The 19,026-nt window shown below is 50.6% G+C and overlaps 10 pseudogenes; all 10 read left to right on the top strand.

Annotated features, from left to right (window-relative positions):
• Nucleotides 1–5,903: 5,903 nt before the first annotated feature.
• On the top strand, nucleotides 5,904–6,022 carry LOC143998452 (5S ribosomal RNA; annotated as a pseudogene).
• Nucleotides 6,023–6,723: 701 nt separating this feature from the next.
• On the top strand, nucleotides 6,724–6,842 carry LOC143998697 (5S ribosomal RNA; annotated as a pseudogene).
• Nucleotides 6,843–6,945: 103 nt separating this feature from the next.
• LOC143999122 (5S ribosomal RNA) lies at nucleotides 6,946–7,064 on the top strand (annotated as a pseudogene).
• A 99-nt stretch (nucleotides 7,065–7,163) lies between these two features.
• On the top strand, nucleotides 7,164–7,282 carry LOC143998560 (5S ribosomal RNA; annotated as a pseudogene).
• A 160-nt stretch (nucleotides 7,283–7,442) lies between these two features.
• On the top strand, nucleotides 7,443–7,561 carry LOC143998526 (5S ribosomal RNA; annotated as a pseudogene).
• A 1,015-nt stretch (nucleotides 7,562–8,576) lies between these two features.
• LOC143999437 (5S ribosomal RNA) lies at nucleotides 8,577–8,695 on the top strand (annotated as a pseudogene).
• Nucleotides 8,696–17,794: 9,099 nt separating this feature from the next.
• On the top strand, nucleotides 17,795–17,913 carry LOC143998846 (5S ribosomal RNA; annotated as a pseudogene).
• Nucleotides 17,914–18,235: 322 nt separating this feature from the next.
• Nucleotides 18,236–18,354, top strand: LOC143998975 (5S ribosomal RNA; annotated as a pseudogene).
• Nucleotides 18,355–18,454: 100 nt separating this feature from the next.
• LOC143999466 (5S ribosomal RNA) lies at nucleotides 18,455–18,573 on the top strand (annotated as a pseudogene).
• A 100-nt stretch (nucleotides 18,574–18,673) lies between these two features.
• On the top strand, nucleotides 18,674–18,792 carry LOC143999420 (5S ribosomal RNA; annotated as a pseudogene).
• The last annotated feature ends 234 nt before the right edge of the window (nucleotides 18,793–19,026 follow it).

Here is a 19,026-nt window from a genome sequence, read left to right as displayed (position 1 = left end):
CCCTGGTTGTCCCCGGAATATAGGGGGTTATCGGTGGATGTCTCCCCGCTCACTGTACAGTCTCTTTTGATTTGGGACAAACTGAACAAGACGCTGGGCCTATCCCCCCCTGTTTCTCCGCTTGCCCCGCTGGGAGGGTTCCTATGGTTCCCGCCAGGGGAGCGGAGGGCCTTTTTTGTCCCCTGGGCAGCTGACGGGAATGCCAGTTGTGGACAGTTTCTCAGCGGTGGCCAAATGGTCAGCTATGAATCCCTGCAGACCGGGCATGCGCAGACAGCTATGAATTTTTGGCGATACAGGCAATTGCACCACTTTTTTGAAGCCCATGGCCACTTAATCAGGGACGAAGCGCTCCTTACACCATTTGAGCGTTTTTTTGTAGCAGATGAACCCACTCCCCACCTGATCTCCGAATTATATCACTTGCTGGGCTGTGTTACCGAGGTCGCTAGACCGACATACATACGGGTCTGGGAGAGGGAGCTACAACTTGACTTTTCCGCGGCCCAACTGTCCCACCTCTACAAACTCACGTACGCTAGCTCCATGGAGTCCAAAACCCAAGAAACTAATTTTAAAGTACTGTCTCGCTGGTACAGAGTGCCGGCAGACTTAGCACGTATCTACCCTTCGGTATCGGACCGGTGCTGGAGGGAATGTGGCCAATTGGGCACCCTCCTTCATATTTGGTGGGATTGCCCACGAATCAAGCCATTCTGGGAGGACATCCGATCCCGCATAGAGGCAGTTTTGCATCTTGATGTGCCACTGTCTCCGGCCAACTATCTTTTGCACATTCCTCCGATCCCGATTGGTAGATACAAAAAAAGCCCTCTGCCGCATCTGTTGAACGCGGCCAGACGTCTTATACCGATTTACTGGAAACAAACTAGGACTCCCACAGTGGAGGACTGGGTCAAAAAAGTGAATGACATCAGAGAAGCGGAATATTGGGTGGCAACCTGTAGGGGTACACGGGCTAAGTGTGACAGCATATGGCAATCATGGACAGTCTACATGTCCGAAACTATATACGCTACCTCCAGTCTGGACTTGGCTCTACTGGAGCTAGCGGAACCCTCTTTGAGATCCCGCACACACAATGATGTTCCCACCTAGTGGCTGTTTTTCACCTTCTTGCCCCATGGACGGAGAGACGACTTTGCTGCTGAGACTCGCCTGGTGCTGGACCGCTGCACTTCGCAGGGATGTCAAGTAGGCTCCACCCTCCTCCCTTACCCTATCCCCCAATCCCCTCTCTACCCCTTCTTGCCTCTCTCTCACCCTTCCTACTGTTCTTTTTTACCTTCTTTCTCTGTATTCCACACTATAAGATGTTGCCTTTTATTGACCTACGTGGTATTGAGCTGTGGTGGTGCGTTAGGCTTCCTGTGGGCTGGCTGGCCCTGCGGCCACTTTGTTTGGCTGACGGGGGGAATCCCTCTGTCCGGAGGGGTCCATGCTGGGACGTCCCTCCTGGGCGGGGGGGTTGCTGTGGGCCTGTCCTACCCCCGGGGGACGCTTGGGAGAGGTTGCTGGAGGTGATTGTGCCCCCCTCTCCTGGGCGGCCCCTGGGGGTGGTCCCATGCCTCCCCGGCCTTTTGTATGACGGGAGGTGGGGGACTGGGCTCCGGCCCGTCCTCTCCTTTCCGCTCAGAGGCACCTTGGAGCGGGGCCCTAGCCCACGGAGGCCGGACTTGATGTGTATGAGCTAGAAGACACTCCAGACGTTCATCTCCACCCGTTTGCCTAATTCATGTGTCTGGTTTGAGCCGCCAACTCTTGGCCACTGGGTCAGTTTTTATGGGTGTCATTGTTTCCTACAGTTTATTTGTTCTTTGTTTGGTCCTGACACACCTGTCTAATGTATACTTAAGTGTGTTTCAATGTCAAAATATCTCAAAATAAAGATTTTACAAAAAAAAAAAAGCCTCCTTTTCCATGACTGGCACTGTAGTGCAACTTACAGTCGCAGCTGTGGGGTTGTGTCAGTTCCTCAAGGAACAGGTTAAGCAGATGCTTGGCCTCTTTCCCAGTGAGGAAGTGGAGAATTATGCAGAAATACCTCAAATTCTGTGTTTCTTGATTGATGCGATTTCGGATTCTGTCCAACAAGCATCTCGTTTGTCTCTCCTGTTGGTACACATGCGAAGGGCCCTATGGCTAAAGAATTGGGCAAGCTGAGCTATCATGCAAGAAGCATTTGATTGGGTTCCCGTTTAAAGGGGAACGTTTGTTTGTAGAAGAATTAGACAAATTCGTCCAAAAAATTTCAGGGGGTAAATCTACTCTCCTTCCAGTCAAAAGGAGCAAACGTCCATCATTTAGGCGTTCTCTCTCTCCCGGAGCATCAAGCTCTAAGCAGTGGCGACGGCCTTCTCAACCCCCCTCTACAGGAAAGGCTCAAGGCCGGGCCCAGGGGCAGAAGAAATCCTGAGGGCGAAAGCCTGCCAAGCAGAGCCCGAAAGCTTCCTTGTGAAGGAGCGCCCCCGCTCGGCCAAGTGGGGGGAAGGCTCTTGCAGTTTGCAGAAGCCTGGCGGGAAGAGATCCGGGATGAGTGGGTGGTCTCTTCGGTATCTCTGGGCTACAAGCTGGAGTTTCAGGAGATTCCACCTTCTCGCTTTCTAAGGTCAAGGATCCCCAGGGACCCAGTAAAGCAAAGACCGCTATTTCTGGCCTTAGATCACTTACTATCCCAGGGGGTGATAGTAGAAGTGGACCCAAAAGAACAGGGTTCAGGGTTTTACTCGAATCTCTTCACCGTTCCAAAGCCAAATGGAAGTGTCAGACCTATCCTGGATCTGAAGGATCTGAACCGTTTTTTACGCATCCGGTCCTTCTGAATACAGTCAATTCGCACTGTGGTTTCTTCCCTGCAAGGGGGAGAGTTTATGGCATCAATAGACATCAAGGATGCATATCTCCATGTGCCAATTTTTCCCGCACACCAAAAGAATCTAAGGTTTGTGGTAGAGCGGCGCCATTTTCAATTTGTGGCCTTGCCGTTCGGGCTAGCTACGGCCCCTCGAGTCTTCACAAAGATTCTGGACCCTCTCTTAGCAAACCTAAGAGCTCAGGGTATAGCCGTCATGGCTTATCTAGACGATTTGCTTCTCATAGAGAAAACAGTAGCGCTCCTGAACCACAGTGTTACCAGAACGCTAGAACAGCTGGAACGCCTAGGTTGGATTATAAACCTAGAAAAGTCGTCCCTACAGCCTGCTACCAGGTTGGAATACCTGGGTATGGTTATCGACACTGCTCAGGGCAAGGTGTTTCTACCAAGGCCAAAAGCCTTGGCCATTGGGGATCTGGTGCGTCTAATTCTGGGCAGAAGATCTTCCCCCATTCGGTTGTGCATGAGACTCTTTGGGAAAATGGTCGCCTCCTTCGAGGCCGTTCCATTCGCCCAGTTCCACTCAAGGCCTCTGCAAAGATTCATCCTTGCGGCTTGAAACAGGAAGCCCCAGTCCTTGGATCTTCCTATGCGTCTATCCCCAGGGACACGCAAGAGTCTCGTCTAACGAGTCTAAGAGTCTCGTTACAAACCGAGAATTTGCTGAAAGGCAAAACTTTTCTTCCTCTTCCATGGAAGATTATTATGACAAATGGCAGCCTGACAGGCTGGGGAGCAGTGTTGGAGGAGACGTGCTCGCAGTGGAAATGGTCTGCGATCGAGAAGCTATTGCCCATAAATGTCTTGGAGATCCGGGCAGTTTATATGGCTCTCATAAACTGGTCTTTCAGACCTGTTCGGGTTCAGTCCGACAATGCCACAGCAGTGGCCTATATCAATCACCAGGGCGGTACCAGAAGTCTGGTTGCGCAAAAAGAGGTGAATCGTATACTTGTCTGGGCAGAAAGGCATGTTCCATGCCTTTCTGCAGTCTTCATTCCAGGAGTGGAAAATTGGCAGACAGATTTTCTGCGCCGCCAGCAGTTGTGCCTAGGAGAATGGGCTCTGCACCCCGACGTGTTTTGGAACATATGTCGCAGGTGGGGTACTCCAGACGTAGATCTGTTTGCGTCCAGGTTCAACAGAAAACTGGACAAATTTGTGTCAAGGACAAGAGATACACTCGCTCAGGGGTCGGATGCTCTGACAGTTCCCTGGGATCAGTACAATTTGATTTATGCCTTCCCCCCGTGCCCGCTTCTGTCGCGGTTCCTGGGAAGAGTCTAGAGGGAAACAAAGTCGCTTCTTTTGGTAGCCCCGGCTTGGCCCAGGCGACCGTGGTACGCAGAGATCATGAAGTTGGCAGTAGGCAGGCCGTGGATCCTCCCTCTCCGGCCAGATCTGCTCTCACAGGGTCCAATTTACCATGCTGCTTTACACAGTCTGAATTTGACCTTTTGGCTGCTGAGACCCACATTCTGAGAGACCGTGGGCTTTCGGGCCCAGTCCTTTCTACTCTGGTCAATGCCAGAAAGCCGGCCTCCAGGCTTATTTACTACAAAATCTGGAGGGCATATGTTTCCTGTTGTGAACTCAGGGAATGTCATCCTAGAAAGTATGTCATTAGCAGGATCTTGGCCTTCCTCCAGTCAGGCCTAGAAATGAATTTGGCCATAAGCACTATCAAGGTGCATATTTCGGCCTTGTCAGTGGTTTTTCAGAAACCACTTGCATCACATTCCCTGGTGCGGGCTTTCATCCAGGGGGCTATGCGGATAAGACCGCCAGTCAAACCTCCGGTATGCCCATGGGATCTGAATTTGGTTCTCTCAGCTTTGCAGGGGCAACCTTTTGAACCTTTGCATCAGGCTTCGTTAGTTCTTTTGACTAAAAAATTGGTTTTCTTGGTAGCCATATCCACGGCTAGAAGAGTGTCAGAACTAGCAGCTCTCTCCAGTAAAGAACCGTATCTAATTATTCATAAGGACCTGGTGGTAATGCGTCCCAACAGGTCCTTTCTGCCTAAGGTGGTTTCAGGATTCCATTTGAATCAAGATGTAAGCCTACCATCCTTTTTTCCGGACCCACAGTCTGCAGAAGAAGAATCTTTGCACACTTTGGATGTGGTAAGGGCAATCAGTATCTATCTTCAGGCAACTGCACAGATAAGGAAAACTGATTGCTTATTTATTTTGCCGGAAGGCCCTAGGAAGGGTCAGGTGGCATCAAAATCCACTCTCTCATGGTGGATTAGACAGATTATTTCTCAGGCCTATAGTGTTAAAGGGAAGATCCCTCCTTTTCAAGTGAAAGCGCACTCAACTAGGGCTGTAAGTGCTTCTTGGGCAGTGCATCACCAGGCCTCCCTGGCTCAGATCTGTAAGGCTGCAACTTGGTCATCAGTCCACATATTCACCAGATTCTATCAGGTGGATGTCAGAGGGCAAGAGGATATCGCCTTTGGGCGCAGTGTACTGCAGGCTGCAGTTTAGGTCCTCCGGTCCTTGGCGGTCTATATATTATGATCTGTGTCTCCCTCCCCTCAATCTGAGCATTGCTTTGGGACATCCCACTATGTAATGAAGCTCCTGTGTCCCCTGATGTATGATCAAGAAAATAGGATTTTTATACACAGCTTACCTGTAAAATCCTTTTCTTGAGAGTACATCACGGGACACAGGGCTCCCACCCCTCTTGGGTTTTACGTGGTTTCCTATTGCTTTGCTACAAAACTGAGGTGCCTCCCATATGGGAGGGGTTATATAGGGGAGGAATTCTCCTTAATTGGGGGTTAACCAGTGTCCAATCACCAGAGGTGCCTATATAACCCACTATGTAATGAAGCTCCTGTGTCCCGTGATGTACTCTCAAGAAAAGGATTTTACAGGTAAGCTGTATATAAAAATTCTATTTTTTATGTTGTTGGCGTTGACCTGTTTTTTTTCACTTGTTTCCCAAGATGACCATCTTGGCGTTTGTCAAGAGGGTGAGAGTGCCCAAAGAAAGTGCCTACGGCCAAATCACCCTGAAAGTGCCCGATCTTGTCTGATCTCGGAGGTTAAGCATTGTCGGGCCTGATTAGTAACTGGATGGGAGACCGACTGGGAATACCAGGTGCCGAAGGCTTCTTTTTATGCTGTTGGCGTTGACATGTTTTTTTTTTCCGCTTGTTTCCCAAGGTGACCATCTTGGCATTTGTCAAGAGGGCTGAGAGAGCCCGAAGAAATCTCCTACGGCCACATCACCCTGAAAGCGCCCGATCTCATCTGATCTCGGAGGCTAAGCAGGGTCCGGTCTGGATAGTACCTAATTACAGGTGCCGTAGGAATCTTTTTATATTGTTGGCTTTGACCTGTTTTTTTTTCGCTTGTTTCCCAAGGTGACCATTTTAGCATCTGTCAAGAGTTTTGAGTATGTCCCGAAGCGTTCGCCTAAGGCCACATCACCCTGAAAGCGCCCGATCTCAGAGGCTAAGCAGGGTCAGGGTCAGGGTCAGATGGGAGACCGCCAGGGTCTATGTTGTTGGCGTTGACCTGTTTTTTTTTCACTTTTTTCCCAAGATGACCATCTTGGCATTTGTCAAGAGGGTTGAGAGTGTCTGAATAGAACACCTATGGCCACATCACCCTGAAAGCGCACAATCTCATCTGATCTCAGAGGCCTAGCAGTGTACGGCCTGGTTAATACCTGTATGGGAGACCATCTGTGAATACCAGGTGCCGTAGGCTTCTTTTTATGTTGTTGGTGTTGACCTGTTTATTTTCGCTTGTTTCCCAAGGTGACCATCTTGGCTTTTAAAAAGAGGGTCGAGAGTGCCTAAAGAGATCACCTACGGCCCCATCACCCTGAAAACACCCGATCTTGTCTGATCTCGGAGGCTAAGCAGTGTTGGGCCTGGTTAATACCAGGATAGGAGAACGTCTGGGAATAACAGGTGCCGTAGGCTTCTTTTTATGTTATTGACCTTGACCTGTTTTTTTTTTTTCACTTGTTTCCCAAGGTGACCATCTTGGCATTTGTCAAGAGGGTTGAGAGTGCCCGAAGAGATCACCTACGGCCCCATCACCCTGAAAGCGTCCAATCTCGTCTGATCTCGGAGGCTAAACAGTGTCAGGCCTGGTTAGTAGCTGGATGGGAGACCGCCTGGGAATACCAGGTGCCATAGGCTTCTTTTTATGTTGTTGGCTTTGACCTGTTTTTTTCGCTTGTTTCTGAAGGCGACCATCTTGGCGTTTGTCAAGAGGGTTGGGCGTGTCTTGAAGAGAATGCTTACGGCCACATCACCCTGAAAGCACCTGATCTCGTCTGATTTCAGAGGCTAAGCAGTGTCAGGCCTGGTTAGTACCTGGATGGGAGACTGCCTGGGAAGACCAGGTGCCATAGAAGGATCTGGCCTGGTTAGTGTCTTGATTGGGAGATCGCCTGGGAATACCGGATGCCGTAGACTTCTTTTTATGTTGTTGGCTTTGACCTGTTTTTTTTAGCTTTTTTCCCAAGGTGAGCATCTTGGCCTTTGTCAAGAGGCTTCAGAGTGCCCAAAGAGAGTGCCTACGGCCAAATCACCCTGAGAGAGCCCAATCTCATCTGATCTTGGAGGCTAAGCAGCGATGGGCCTGGTTAGTACCTGGACGGGAGACAGCCTGGGAATACCAGGTGCCGTACGCTTCTCATTATGTTGTCGGCGTTGACCTGTGTTTTTTCCCAGGCGGTCTCCCATCCAGGTACAAACCAGGCCCAACCCTGCTTAGCCTCTGAGACCAGACGAGATTTTTTCCCAAGGTGACCATCTTGCCATTTGTCAAGAGGGTTGAGAGTGCACAAAGAAATTGCCTACGGCCGCAACACCCTTAAAGCACCCAATCTCGTCTGGTCTCAGAGGCTAAGCAGGGTTGGGCCTGGTTTGTACCTGGATGGGAGACCGCCTGGGTTTTCCAGATGCCGCAGGCTTCTTTTTATGTTGTTGGTGTTGACCTGTTTTTTTTCGCTTGTTTCCCAAAGTGATCATCTTGGCATTTGTCAAGAGGGTAGAGAGTGCTTAAAGAGATCGCTTACAGCAGCATCACCCTGAAAGCACCCTATCTCTTCTGATCTCGGAGGCTAAGAAGGGTTGGGCCTAGTTAGTACTTGAATGGGAGACGGCCTTGGAATACCAGGTGCCGTATTCTTCTTTTCATGTTGTTGGCGTTGACCTGTTTTTTTTCGCTTGTTTCCCAGGGTGACTATCTTGGCATTTTTCAAGAGGGATGAGAGTGCCCAAAGAGATTGCCTATGGGCACATCACCCTGAAAGCACCCAATCTCCTCTGATCTCAGAGGCTAGAAAGGGTCGTGCCTTGTTAATACCTGGATGGGAGACCGCCTGGGAATACTAGGTGCTGTAGGCTTCTTTTTATGTTGTTGGCGTTGACTTGATTTTTTGTTTGCTTCCCAAGGTGACCATCTTGGCATTTGTCAAGAGGGTTGAGCGTGCCTGAAAAAAATCTACTATGGCTGCATCACCCTGAAAGAGCCCAATCTCATTTGATCTCAGAGGCTAAGCAGGGTTGGGACCTGGTTAGTACCTGGATGGGAGACCGCCTGGGATTTCTCAATGCCATAGGCTTTTTTTTTAAGTTGTTGCTTGATTCCCAAGGTGACCATCTTGGCGTTTGTCAAGAGGGTTGAAAGTGCCTGAAGGGATTGCCTACGGGCACATCACCCTGAAAGCACCCGATCTCATTTGATGTTGGAGGCTAAGAAGAGTCAGGCCTTGTTAGTACGTGGATGGGAGACCGCCTGGGAATACCAGGTGTCGTAGGCTTCTTTTTATGTTGTTGGTAGTGATGGACGAACTTCCGACGGGACGTTTCGCGAACGCGAAACGCGAACGGACACAAACGTTCGCGAAAACGACCGTTCGCCGCGGGCTCCATTGACTTCAATGGGAGGCGAATTTCGCAAACCTTTAGGTCGAATTTGCGGCCACGGGGTAATTATTAGGGGGTAGCACGTAGTCCCACCACCTGGACAATAGCATAATACATGTATGAGGTGAATTTGGGATCGATAACTACAAGCATTTTTTTTTTATTTGGGAAATTGTTCTGACAATTCAGGACTATGGAGCTAATGAAGGCAATGGAGGAGAGGGAAGGTCAGGGACCAGGGTAGGCAAACAAGAGGGTGCAGGAGATACAGAGCACTGACAGCAGCACCGTAATACAGAGCACTGACATCAGCACCGTGACATACAGCGCTGACAGCAGCTCCGTGACATACAGCGCTGACAGCAGCTCCGTGACATACAGCGCTGACAGCAGCTCCGTGACATACAGCGCTGACAGCAGCTCCGTGACATACAGCGCTGACAGCAGCTCCGTGACATACAGCGCTGACAGCAGCACCGTGACATACAGCGCTGACAGCAGCTCCGTGACATACAGCGCTGACAGCAGCTCCGTGACATACAGCGCTGACAGCAGCTCCGTGACATACAGCACTGACAGCAGCTCCGTGACATACAGCGCTGACAGCAGCTCCGTGACATACAGCGCTGACAGCAGCACCGTGACATACAGCGCTGACAGCAGCTCCGTGACATACAGCGCTGACAGCAGCTCCGTGACATACAGCGCTGACAGCAGCTCCGTGACATACAGCGCTGACAGCAGCTCCGTGACATACAGCGCTGACAGCAGCTCCGTGACATACAGCGCTGACAGCAGCACCGTGACATACAGCGCTGACAGCAGCTCCGTGACATACAGCGCTGACAGCAGCTCCGTGACATACAGCGCTGACAGCAGCTCCGTGACATACAGCACTGACAGCAGCTCCGTGACATACAGCGCTGACAGCAGCTCCGTGACATACAGCGCTGACAGCAGCACCGTGACATACAGCGCTGACAGCAGCTCCGTGACATACAGCGCTGACAGCAGCTCCGTGACATACAGCGCTGACAGCAGCTCCGTGACATACAGCGCTGACAGCAGCTCCGTGACATACAGCGCTGACAGCAGCTCCGTGACATACAGCGCTGACAGCAGCTCCGTGACATACAGCGCTGACAGCAGCTCCGTGACATACAGCGCTGACAGCAGCACCGTGACATACAGCGCTGACAGCAGCTCCGTGACATACAGCGCTGACAGCAGCTCCGTGACATACAGCGCTGACAGCAGCTCCGTGACATACAGCGCTGACAGCAGCTCCGTGACATACAGCGCTGACAGCAGCTCCGTGACATACAGCGCTGACAGCAGCTCCGTGACATACAGCGCTGACAGCAGCTCCGTGACATACAGCGCTGACAGCAGCTCCGTGACATACAGCGCTGACAGCAGCTCCGTGACATACAGCGCTGACAGCAGCTCCGTGACATACAGCGCTGACAGCAGCTCCGTGACATACAGCGCTGACAGCAGCTCCGTGACATACAGCGCTGACAGCAGCTCCGTGACATACAGCGCTGACAGCAGCTCCGTGACATACAGCGCTGACAGCAGCACCGTAAGCAGCCCCAGGAGGAAGTCAGCACAGCACAGGGATGGTGTGATCCCCTCATAATAAGAACCCCCAGGAGGAAGTCAGCACAGCACAGGGATGGTGGGAGCCCCTCATAATAAGAACACCCAGGAGGAAGTCAGCACAGCACAGGGATGGTGGGAACCCCTCATAATAAGCAGCCCCAGTAGAAATATGACACCGCTCAACCTCTTCAAAGAGGAGGGTAGGGGCATATAGTACGGTGTGCTTTTTTGGGTCAGGGAAGTGAGCCAAATGAATTAAGAAGGTCTGTGTGCTTGATTCCAAAAATTGTTTATAGACATATACATGGTCTACTGATCACATGTGTTGAATTCCTCCGAGATCCATGCCTCATTCATTTTTAGAAATGTGAGGTAGTTAACACTGTGGTGAGCTAGGCGAGTACGCTTATCGGTCACAATCCCCCCTGCTGCGCTGAACGTCCTTTCGGACAGGACACTGGATGAGGGGCAAGCCAACAGTTCGATTGCAAATTGGGCAAGCTCTGGCCAGAGGTCAAGCCTGCCCACCCAGTAGTCTAGGGGTTCATCACTCCTCAGAGCGTCCACATCGGCCGTTAACCCAATGTAGTCGGACACCTGACGGTCTAGGCGTTCCCTGATGCTGGATCCGGATGACACCTGTCGATGGGTCGGCTGAAAGAATGACCTCATATCCGAAGTCACCAACACATCTTCAAACCGGCCTCTTCTTGCAGGCGCTGTTGGATTGGTACCCGCAAATCCTTCTCTGGGAGTGGGAATTGCTCCTCTGCCAGCGCACGCAAAAGCAGAATGCAGCATTTCTCGAAGCAAGGCCTGGAAGTGCTGCATTCTGACAGCCCTCTGCGACGGCGGTAACATTTCCGCCATTTTGTGTTTGTACCGGGGGTCTAAGTACGTTGCCACCCAGTACTGGTCCTTGACCCTCATGCTTTTTATACGGGGGTCCCTATTAAAACACTGGAGCATGAAGGCCCCCATTTGCACTAAAGTGGAAGCGGTGTGGTGGCCTGGCTCCTGCTCATCATCCAGGATAATGTCGTCCTCTTCATTCTCCTCTCCCCATCCTCGCACAACAGGGATCCCAGAAAGGTTTAAAGCATGCTCTTCTTGCTCCTGCTCATCCGCCCCGGCACCATCCTCCTCTGACTCCTCATCAGACTCCTGTTGTTGACTTGTCTCAGATAGAGTAGCCCCCCCTGGGAATTCATCCAGCATTGCGACTTCCTCATCTTCCCGCTCCTGCTCCTCCACAGCCTGATCAATGACACGACGCAATGCACGCTCCAGAAAGAAGGCATAAGGTACCATGTCACTGATGGCGCCATGGCTGCGACTGACCAGTTTGGTGATCTCCTCAAATGGCCGCAGAAGTCTGCATGTGTCGCGCATGAGCAGCCACTGGCGCGGTGAAAAAAAACCCAGCTCCCCAGAACCGTTTCTTTCGCAGAGTTCATACAGGTAGACGTTAACTGCACGTTTCTGCTGGAGCAGCCTATCAAGCATATAGAAGGTTGAGTTCCATCGCGTCGGGCAATCGCAAATAAGACGTCTGACCGGCAGATGGTGTCGCCGCTGAATGTCAGCAAGGCGAGCCATGGCCGTGTAAGATCTTCTGAAATGGGCCGAGATTTTCCTTGCCTGCCGCAAGATGTCCTGGACCCCAGGGTATTTGACAAGGAATCGCTGCACGACCAAGTTTAAGACGTGTGCCATGCACGGCACGTGCGTGATTTTGCCCTGTTTCAATGCGCTAAGCAGATTGGCACCGTTGTCACACACCACTTTACCAACTGTCAAATTGAGCGGTGTTAGCCACTCATCTGCCTGTGAACGCAAAGCTGAAAGGAGTGCCGGGCCAGTGTGGCTCTTTGCTTCCAGGCACAACAGACGCAGCACGGCATGGCAACGTCTCACCTGGCATGTGGAATAGGTTCTGGGGAGCTTGGGCGGTGCAGTGGAAGAGACGCTAGCAGCGGAAAAGGAGGAGGCAGCTGAGGAGGAGAGGGAGGAGGATGGAGTAGGAGGAGGAGAAGAAGAGTCAGGCCTGCATGCAATCCGTGGCGGTAAAACCAAATCTACACGGGTGCCACGGGTTACATGCTTGACGGCCGTCAGAAGGTTCACCCAGTGGGCAGTAAAACTGATATACCTTCCCTGCCCGTGTTTGCTAGACCACGTGTCTGTGGTCAGATGTATCTTGGCACCGACACTGTGTGCCAGAGATACATTCACTTGCCGCTGAACATGGCCATATAGCTCTGGGATGCCCTTCTCTGAGAAATACTTCCTTCCTGGGACCTTCCATTGTGGTGTTCCAATGGCCACAAATTTGCGAAAGGCCTCCGAGTCCACCAGTTTATATGGCAGTAGTTGGCGGGCTATGAGTTCTGACAAGCCAGCCGCCAACCGTTGGGCAAGAGGGTTATCCGGCGTCATCATTTTTTTACGCTCAAACATTAGGCCCACGGAAGCCTGCCTTTTTGCAGAAAAATGTGAGCTTGGCGTGATGGAAGGTGGAGTGGAGGACAATTGTGAGGAGAGAGGAGAAGGAGAAGTAGAAGACGAGGCTGGACGGTGAGAGCCTGCAGTGTGGCTTTGTGTGTTCCGTTGCTCCCACTGGGCTCGGTGATGGCTGCTCATGTGCCTTCTTAAGGCGGTCGTCCCTAGGTGAGTATTGGGCTTACCGCGACTAACGCGTTGACTGCAAAGATTGCAGATGGCAACGCTATTGTCAGCAGCGGACACGTTAAAAAAAGCCCACACTGCGGAGCCATGTGCCGGTGTCCTGGGAGCGCCAGATGTGACCGTACATGGTCGATGACTCGCTCCTGATACATTTGCAGTCTGCTTTGTCCCTGCTGTGCAATGTAAGTCATTGCTGCTTCTCCTCCCTATCTGCTGGTCCATATCTCCCTCTGAACTCCCCTCCTCTTCCTCTCTTGTGGGCACCCACGTGACATCACTAGACACGTCATCATCAACGTCACCTTCCCCACCGCTATAAGTAGAGTAGGCAGCAACACCGGGGACCAACCTCCTCCTTGGGCTGATCTGGGTACTGGCGTCAGACTGCTGAGTAGCGCTTGTTGCTACCTCCTCTTCCTGATCCAATACCAAGAGTGGCTGCGCATCAGAAATGTCCTCTTGATATGGATCGGAAAATAATTCCAGTGACTCAAGCGGAAGGTATGTGGTGGTGGTGGTGGTGGTCGTGTTGTTGGTGGTAGTGTCTTTGGGGGTGCACATAGCAGAGAGTGAAGAAGAGGGTGCAGATCGAGAGGATGAGGAGGGTGCAGAAGAGTAAGGCTGAGCGAGCCACTCAACCAAGTCTGGTGCATCCTTTAAAGTAATTGAACGCACCTTCTGCAACTTCCCACTTTGGCTCAAGCCTGTTGCTCCTGCCCTACCCCTACCACCCCTGCGGAAGGGCCTGCCTCTTCCTCTGCATGTCATTTTTTAAATGACCCTGTGACAAAACTCTTAGTCCCTATACCGCTGAAGGACTGCTGCAGTATAGGTGAGCGGTCAGCAGTGGTGCACGTCAACCCTATCTATTGTGGACCTATAGCGGTCCTTACAGAACAGCAGACTGTACCGCACTCAAGCCTATGTACCGTAGCACCCTATACCAAGTTACCAGTCCTTATAAGAACTTTTGTGGACCAAGCAGGTTGTGTATTAGTGTTTAGCAGACTGTACGTCAGTCCCTATACCGCTGAAGGACTGCTGCAGTATAGGGCAGCGGTCAGCAGTGGTGCACGTCAACCCTATCTATTGTGGACCGATAGCGGTCCTTACAGAACAGCAGACTGTACCGCACTCAAGCCTATGTACCGTAGCACCCTATACCAAGTTACCAGTCCTTATAAGAACTTTTGTGGACCAAGCAGGTTGTGTATTAGTGTTTAGCAGACTGTACGTCAGTCCCTATACCGCTGAAGGACTGCTGCAGTATAGGGCAGCGGTCAGCAGTGGTGCACGTCAACCCTATCTATTGTGGACCGATAGCGGTCCTTACAGAACAGCAGACTGTACCGCACTCAAGCCTATGTACCGTAGCACCCTATACCAAGTTACCAGTCCTTATAAGAACTTTTGTGGAACAAGCAGGTTGTGTGTTAGTGATTAGCAGACTGTACGTCAGTCCCTATACCAATGAAGGACTGCTGCAGTATAGGGCAGCGGTCAGCAGTAGTGCACGGCAACCCTATGTATTGTGGACCGATAGCGGTCCTTACAGAACAGCAGACTGTACCGCACTCAAGCCTATGTACCGTAGCACCCTATACCAAGTTACCAGTCCTTATAAGAACTTTTGTGGACCAAGCAGGTTGTGTATTAGTGTTTAGCAGACTGTACGTCAGTCCCTATACCGCTGAAGGACTGCTGCAGTATAGGGCAGCGGTCAGCAGTGGTGCACGTCAACCCTATGTATTGTGGACCGATAGCGGTCCTTACAGAACAGCAGACTGTAACGCACTCAGGCCTATGTACCGTAGCACCCTATACCAAGTTACCAGTCCTTATAAGAACTTTTGTGGACCAAGCAGGTTGTGTGTTAGTGATTAGCAGACTGTACGTCAGTCCCTATACCAATGAAGGACTGCTGCAGTATAGGGCAGCGGTCAGCAGTAGTGCACGGCAACCCTATGTATTGTGGACCGATAGCGGTCCTTACAGAACAGCAGACTGTAACGCACTCAGGCCTATGTACCGTAGCACCCTATACCAAGTTACCAGTCCTTATAAAAACTTTTGTGGACCAAGCAGGTTGTGTGTTAGTGTTTAGCAGACTGTGCGTCAGTCCCTATACCGCTGAAGGACTGCTGCAGTATAGGGCAGCGGTCAGCAGTGGTGCACGTCAACCCTATCTATTGTGGACCGATAGCGGTCCTTACAGAACAGCAGACTGTACCGCACTCAAGCCTATGTACCGTAGCACCCTATACCAAGTTACCAGTCCTTATAAGAACTTTTGTGGACCAAGCAGGTTGTGTATTAGTGTTTAGCAGACTGTACGTCAGTCCCTATACCGCTGAAGGACTGCTGCAGTATAGGGCAGCGGTCAGCAGTGGTGCACGTCAACCCTATGTATTGTGGACCGATAGCGGTCCTTACAGAACAGCAGACTGTAACGCACTCAGGCCTATGTACCGTAGCACCCTATACCAAGTTACCAGTCCTTATAAGAACTTTTGTGGACCAAGCAGGTTGTGTGTTAGTGATTAGCAGACTGTACGTCAGTCCCTATACCAATGAAGGACTGCTGCAGTATAGGGCAGCGGTCAGCAGTAGTGCACGGCAACCCTATGTATTGTGGACCGATAGCGGTCCTTACAGAACAGCAGACTGTAACGCACTCAGGCCTATGTACCGTAGCACCCTATACCAAGTTACCAGTCCTTATAAAAACTTTTGTGGACCAAGCAGGTTGTGTGTTAGTGTTTAGCAGACTGTGCGTCAGTCCCTATACCGCTGAAGGACTGCTGCAGTATAGGGCAGCGGTCAGCAGTGGTGCACGTCAACCCTATCTATTGTGGACCGATAGCGGTCCTTACAGAACAGCAGACTGTACCGCACTCAAGCCTATGTACCGTAGCACCCTATACCAAGTTACCAGTCCTTATAAGAACTTTTGTGGACCAAGCAGGTTGTGTATTAGTGTTTAGCAGACTGTACGTCAGTCCCTATACCGCTGAAGGACTGCTGCAGTATAGGGCAGCGGTCAGCAGTGGTGCACGTCAACCCTATGTATTGTGGACCGATAGCGGTCCTTACAGAACAGCAGACTGTAACGCACTCAGGCCTATGTACCGTAGCACCCTATACCAAGTTACCAGTCCTTATAAGAACTTTTGTGGACCAAGCAGGTTGTGTGTTAGTGATTAGCAGACTGTACGTCAGTCCCTATACCAATGAAGGACTGCTGCAGTATAGGGCAGCGGTCAGCAGTAGTGCACGGCAACCCTATGTATTGTGGACCGATAGCGGTCCTTACAGAACAGCAGACTGTACTGCACTCAGGCCTATGTACCGTAGCACCCTATACCAAGTTACCAGTCCTTATAAAAACTTTTGTGGACCAAGCAGGTTGTGTGTTAGTGTTTAGCAGACTGTGCGTCAGTCCCTATACCGCTGAAGGACTGCTGCAGTATAGGGCAGCGGTCAGCAGTAGTGCACGGCAACCCTATGTATTGTGGACCGATAGCGGTCCTTACAGAACAGCAGACTGTAACGCACTCAGGCCTATGTACCGTAGCACCCTATACCAAGTTACCAGTCCTTATAAGAACTTTTGTGGACCAAGCAGGTTGTGTGTTAGTGATTAGCAGACTGTACGTCAGTCCCTATACCAATGAAGGACTGCTGCAGTATAGGGCAGCGGTCAGCAGTAGTGCACGGCAACCCTATGTATTGTGGACCGATAGCGGTCCTTACAGAACAGCAGACTGTACCGCACCCAAGCCTATGTACCGTAGCACCCTAGACAGACCAAGTTACCAGTCCTGATAAAGAGCTTTGTGGAACAAGTGAGTTGTGAATGATTAGCAGACTGCAGCAGAAGGGCAGCAGTCAAGTATAATATTCTTTCTATATTTGGAAGAAAGAATATTATACGTGTACAAGCCTATTACCGTACCACTGATACCAGTCCTGAAAAGAACCTTTGTGGAACTAATAGTAACAGCAAGTCTTTAAAATTATCCTCACTGCCTGACACACTGCTTCCTGCCTGTCCCTATACAAATTGGCAAAAAAGAGTAGGCTGGAACGATTAGCTGGAACAGCTCTTTTGTGGACCTGATAGTAACAGCTAATGATGATGATGATGATGATGATGAAGAAAGACTAATCTGGCTGAGCTGTCCCTAAAATAGCAGCATACAGCGCTCTGTCCCTTTATCTAAACTGACAAAAGAAACTCAGGCTGCTGACCTAACACCTATACCAGTCCTGAAAAGAACTTTTGTGTACCAAATAGCTAGCGTTTTCTCTGTCCCTACTCCACACAGGATCCTTTCCCTACAGTGACAGAAGAAAGAATGTAAAATGGCCACCGGATCGGGTGTATTTATAGGTTAGGGGGAATGTCCAAGTGTCCATGAGCTGTCATGTCTCAATTGGTTGTCCTGTAACACATGATAAACGTGTCACGAAAGGTTAAAGTTCTTGTATACATTAAACACGTAAGTCCGCCGGGGCGAACGACGGAAAAAGGCGTTCGAACCCGCGGACGGCGAAAGTCGGAAATTCGCCGCGAAACGACCGCCGGGCGAACCGTTCGGCCATCACTAGTTGTTGGCGTTGACCTGTTTTTTTTAGCTTGTTTCCCAAGGTCACCATCTTGGTGTTTGTCAAGAGGGTTGAGGGTGCCTGAAGAGATTGCCTATGGCCACATCACTCTGAAAGCACCCAATCTTGTCTGATCTTGGAGGCTAAGAATAGTCAGGCCTGGTTAGTACCTGGATGGGAGACCACCTGGGAATACCAGTTATTGTAGGCTTCTTTTTATGTTGTTGGCGTTGATTCGTTTGTTTTTTTCCGCTTGTTTCCCAAGGTGACCATCTTGGCATTTGTCAAGAGGGTTGAGAGGTGCCCAAAGAGATCGCTTACAGCAGCATCACCCTGAAAAAGCCCTAGCTCTTCTTATCTCTGAGGCTAAGAAGGGTTGGGCCTAGTTAGTACCTGGATGGGAGATGGCGTTGGAATACTAGGTGCCGTATTCTTCTTTTTATGTTGTTGACATTGACCTGTCTTTTTTCGCTTGTATCTCAAGTTGACTATCTTGGCATTTGTCAAGAGGGTTGAGAGTGCCCAAAGAGATTGCATATGGGCACATAACCCTGAAAGCGCCCGATCTCCTCTGATCTCAGAGGCTAAACAGGGTTGGGCCTTGCTAGTACCTGGATTGGAGACAACCTGGGAATACTAGGTGCTGTAGGCTTCTTTTTATGTTGTTGGCGTTGACTTGTTTTTGTTTTGTTTGTTTACCAAGGTGACCATCTTGGTGTTTGTCAAGAGGGTTGAGAGTGCCTGAAGAGCTTGCCTATGGCCACATAACCCTGAAAGCACCAGATCTCGTCTGATCTCAGAGACTAAACAGGGTCGGGCCTTGTAAATACCTGGATGAGAGACCACCTGGGAATACTAGGTGCTGTAGACTTCTTTTTATGTTGTTGGTGTTGACTTGTTTTTTTTTTGTTTCTTTCCCAAGGTGACCATCTTGGCGTTTGTCAAGAGAGTTGAGAGTGCCTGAAGTTATTGGCTACGGCCACATCCCCCTGAATCTGTTCCATCTCGTCTGATCTTGGAGGCTAAGCAGGGTCGGGCCTGGTTAATGCCTGGATGGGAGACCGCCTGGGAATACCAGGTGTCGTAGGCTTCTTTTTTTTTTCAAATATAATTTTTTCTACAAACAGGGGAAGACGGTCCCCCGAGTACATAATGCAACAGAGAAATACAGAGCAAAAAGCAGCTGAACAATACTTGATACAGGTATATTCGCAACTGTGAGTCTGCCTTCCATCAATCATAATGATTCAAGGCACGGATAAAGTACTGTACCAAGATCCAGGGTCACACAAACCCCAGGTCCCTCCGGCATAATCCATCCAGA

Source organism: Lithobates pipiens, unplaced genomic scaffold (genome assembly GCF_037356315.1).
Source record: "Lithobates pipiens isolate NorthernLeopardFrog02 unplaced genomic scaffold, aLitPip1_a1.2 Scaffold_19, whole genome shotgun sequence".
NCBI lineage: Eukaryota > Metazoa > Chordata > Amphibia > Anura > Ranidae > Lithobates > Lithobates pipiens.
This window is presented reverse-complemented; position numbering and strand designations above follow the sequence as displayed.